The sequence below is a fragment of the Dipodomys merriami genome, unplaced genomic scaffold (assembly GCF_024711535.1).
Source record: "Dipodomys merriami isolate MVZ:Mamm:240054 unplaced genomic scaffold, mDipMer1.0.p SCAF_53, whole genome shotgun sequence".
NCBI lineage: Eukaryota > Metazoa > Chordata > Mammalia > Rodentia > Heteromyidae > Dipodomys > Dipodomys merriami.
Genome location: NW_027206102.1, coordinates 9,530,975 through 9,535,642, shown reverse-complemented (window position 1 = coordinate 9,535,642; position 4,668 = coordinate 9,530,975). Strand labels below are relative to the sequence as shown.

At 37.9% G+C, this 4,668-nt stretch overlaps 1 long non-coding RNA gene across 1 annotated transcript; it reads left to right on the top strand.

The window, feature by feature from the left end:
• Positions 1–261: 261 nt before the first annotated feature.
• LOC138811454 (uncharacterized) lies at positions 262–3,846 on the top strand. Its single transcript, XR_011367404.1, has 4 exons — positions 262–345; positions 2,286–2,474; positions 3,365–3,481; positions 3,781–3,846. It is a non-coding gene; the product is annotated as an uncharacterized lncRNA (long non-coding RNA).
• The last annotated feature ends 822 nt before the right edge of the window (positions 3,847–4,668 follow it).

The following is a 4,668-nucleotide window of genomic DNA, read 5'->3' as shown; positions in this document are numbered from 1 at the left end:
GAGATTGTCAAACCAGAAATGAACTCATTACCTAATTTACAAAATTAAAAATCTGGGTTGATGATTCTCTCCTCCAGTTTTTGTAGGTGCCCTTAAGGCCCATCGATGGAGATTTTGAAGGTTAACTTATATGATAATTAATATAGAGCCAGAATCTCTTAAGAAATTTTATGAAAAGTATTTCATTCTTAGTACTGGTTTCTCTTTGAGTGGTGATTCTATATGTTGTTGGCAGAGCTAATTTTTTTTCTTCTTGTCTTTAGTACTTGTCAGGTGTTGAAATCCTTCTTAAAGCTTTGCAACAGAAGTCTGCTATATCTTGGCACCCTGCCCCTAACTAAAATGGTAATCAACGTTTGAAATTAATGTACTTGATATGAGTTTTATTTATTTATTTAATTTGTTTTTGGTGGTGAACTCTGGGCCTGGTCGCTGTCCTTCAGCCCTTCAGCTCAAGATTAGTGCTCTACCACTTGAGCCTCAGTACCTCTTCTAGCTTTTCTGCTTAGGTGGTGCTGCAGAATCAAACCCAGGGTCTCGTGCATTCAAGATAAGCTGTCTACCACCAATCCACCTTTTCAGCCCTTAGGAGTGGTATTATTGTGCACGGATCTATCAAGCAAATCTATTTACCAAATGTGTTTATTTGCCACTATACATATTCAAAATTATGAATTATCTGATATTTTAATGAATAAAACTGTTATCATTGTTACCAGAAATTGTTTGTCTCCTCATGCTGTAAACATGGAGGAGGCATTTTAAACTAAAACTACAAAATAAATTTTAAGATCTTGGTGTTAACAAATGTGTCCAGGTGTTGTTACATTAAACAGAGAATTCAAAATGGTTTTTCTTCATGAATACAGAGATCAAAGTTCTTATAATACTTTTTTCAAAATGCAAATTAAAGGGAAAATCAGTCAGGAGGTAAAATTTATATTGAATGTAAATTTTTAAAGAGGAAAAGAAGATCCTAGATGGCAGACTAAAGACAAAGCAACATCAGAGCCCTATATGCTCAATACTAAATAAGAAGCTTTAATTGAAAAATTCAGCTGGAATGTGAGCCTCAGGCAAAGGCAAGCAATCAGAGCCTACCACCAACAAAGAAACACCATAATGTATATCTCAGAAAAAGGAAACAAGTTCAGACCAGGGCTCAACATCCTTATCCTTGATTTCAATGATACACATACACCCCCCCTACACACACACAGAAACACTCACTCACACACACACACACACACACACACACACACAAACACACACACACACACACAAGAATGTATGCAACAGCTCAACCTACTCACATCCATTCAACATGAATCAAAGATCTTCCTGTAATATTTGAAACTTTAAAAGTTTCAAGTCTTGTAAATAATTGATAACAGATGCATAAGCAATTATTTTCTGAATAGCATCTGCTATGAAAATGAGAGTTCATGATTGTTATAACTACTTAAACATCTCTGAATCTCAAAAGAATTAAACTAGAGACAATCCGAATTTGGGGACTATATTTCTACCAGCTCTTCTGCAAAGGCTTAATAAGAAGTTATGAAATCTAAACTTAAATACCAAATCAATACAATTAATAATTGTGTAAGTGAAGTGAAAGACACTGATCAGAGACCTATGCTGTCTCCAGTTCTCAGCCAGCTGCACACTGTGGCACCTTTGATTCTGCAGGGCCTGGCCCACAGTTGTATCCCCAGAGCAGTGATCCTGCTGGGGTTGGGGCTGGGAGATTTGTGGAGAGGAGGGGTGGCCACGGGGGAGGCCAAGCTGGGATTGGGGGTGGTGGTGGTAGGGAGAGGATGGGAGGCCCTGGCAGAGGCTGGTGAAGGGAGGAAGGAGGCAGTAGCCCAGTGGCTCAGGAAGCAGCAACTGCAAAGACAGCTGGGTTCTGGGGAGTGTCTGTGAGGTGCAGAGTTTGGCCCCTGGGGTCTGGTGGCTGGGTGAGGAGAGGAAGGAGTCTCAAATCCCACCTAAACAGACAATGAGAAATGAGACAACCAGTGGCTGAAGAATTACAAGAAGAAAGGCAGGGACTTGGGACTTGTAGGTAAACTCTGGGGGCGGGGAGGACAGCAGTGTTGGACAAGTGGTAGTCATGCCTCTCTGGAGGCTGTGGGCTTGGCCTCACTCTTGTCTTGAAGCAGGCACCGTATAATTCTGCCTGGAATCTTTAATAGTAGCTTAGTTTAACCTTAAAGTCTAATTTATTTGCTTTGCTTTTTTTTTTTTTTTTTTTTTTTTTTTTTTTTTTTTTTTGCTTACAGTAATAGAAGAATTGGTGGGACAATCTGAAAGGATCTCTGGCTTCTTATTTTCTCATCACCCTGAGCTACAACCTGTGTGCTACCAGCTTAGATGATGGGACTTTGAAATTCTGGAAAGCAGATGCACATCATAAGGCCCCATGGCTTTGGGATTTCTCACATTCTTTTTAAAATGTAATTGTTACTAAGGTGTGTACAGTGATTTCACAATTCATGTAATGTGTACACTTGTCTTGTAGACAATGCCATCCTTTCCTGAGCTTTTTCCCAGTTTCTGTTTTTTTTTTGTTGTTGTTGATTGTTTTTGTTTTTGTTCCTGACCTTCAGCTTGAACTCAGGATTGGGTGTTGCCCCTGAGTTTTTTGTAATCAAGGCTACTTTACCTCTGGAGCCCCAGCTCCTTTTATGGCTTTTTGGTTGTTAATTGGAGAGAAGAGTCTCAGAGATTTTCTCACTCCATCTGGTTTTGAACTGAGATCATCAGCCTCCTGAGTAGCTAGTATTCTAGGCCTGAGTCCCCAGTGTCCAGCTACTAAAGTGTTGGTTTCATCCTTCCCTGTTTGTGTTACAACTTTCCTTAACTCTTGGCACTAATACTACATATTGCTTGGCTCAAATCTGAATCGGTGGAACATGCTGTATTTTGAGGAAGGCAGGAATAGGAAACTGTAGGCCATAGGGACATATAAGCTAAACAAATCATTGGGAACATGGCATAAACACAAATAAGTTTATTGCCAGTTGACTGTGTCATGTCTTTACTGTTAATTCTGCATGGCCTGTGGATGATGTTATACATATCCAAATGGTCATTGGCAGAAATAAGGTTTCTCATCCTGTTCTATAAACAAAACAAAAACCAACCAAAAAATACTACCTATGAGTCCAGCAATTTCCTCTAATTAGAGATCAGTATGCCCTAGTTTATGAAAAAATATCCATTATTCAAGTGCTGCTACTTTTTCTAACCACAAATATAATGAAATATGTAGATGTCTGTAGAATTGCATATGAACACCATCATTTTAATTCACAAAAAATTCAGACATTTAAATGTTTATTTATCTATTTTTTGTCAGATGTGGGGCTTGAACTCAGTGCCTGGGCACTGTCTGTGAGACTCTGTGCTCAACATAGTTAGCACTCTACCAATTGAGCCACAGAGACACTTCTGACTTCTGAGTTGTTAATTGGAGGTAAGAGTCTTATGGGTTTTTTTCTTCCTGAGCTGACTTAAAACTGTGATCCTCAGATCTCAGCATCCTGAGTAGCTGGGATTACAGGAATGAGCCACTGGCACCTGGCTTCAATAGTCATTTTTAAAATGATGAACTGCTTGGTGCCTCTGGCTCACATATATAATCCTAGCTATAGTTAGGATTACAGGTATGAGAAACAAACACTAGGTGTGTGTTGTTCATGATGGTTTATATTGGCATGTTTTGATATTGTTTGTTTCTTATACTACATTGCTCTTATTTTTATTTTCACCTAGGTGGGGGTGATAGGTACTAGCCAGTGTTGAACCTTCTTTGGTTGAGATGGAGCCATGTGGAAGTTCTTGCCTAGTATGGCATGAAATTGAAATCCTCCAGCTCTCAGCTCCCAATGAACCTGGGATGATAGATGTATTCCATCACGCAGAGCCAGTGGTTGGGGAGCATTGCAGAAAAAACTACACTGGTCTTGAACTGATGTCCCAAATAGCTAGCTTTACAGGCATATGCCTTCAAAACCTTGTTGTATTCAATTTCACTTTGAAGTAGTGTTTGTACATACTTAGAGAGTACAATGATAACACACTACATGTTTAATATATAGAAGTCAATACAATTAGCAGGTTAATCTCCTAAAACATTGAAGCTAATGTATTTTGGTAACCTCCTGACTGTGCTAGTTATTTTAGAATATACCATAAACATGAATACAATGATGATGTGTTCTAGAAGATTGAAAGTTTATAGATATTGAGGCAAGTTAGACTATGTGTAGTAAATATATATTTATCCATTGCTGCTCTGAAGTACATTATCATATATTCACTGTGACAATACCATCATATATTCACCATGACAATAATTTTCTTGCAGTGTAGAATTTTCCATTTCATAATCTGCCATCTTTTATCTTTTTTACATTCTCCTTATAAGTATGAATGCTTTCTTGTTTCTTATAATATTTTGAAATTATTTTAAGATGGAATTAAAATTCGTTGAGTCTACTGTAATTATCTCATTTTGTTTGGTTTTGTGATGCTAAACATTAAGACCAAGGGTGCCTGAAAGTGATGCCAGCAGACTATATCACTAAATTTTATTCTAATTACCTCTTATTATTGTATTTTGATATAGGGTTTTATTGTTGCTGTTTAATAATATAGAGT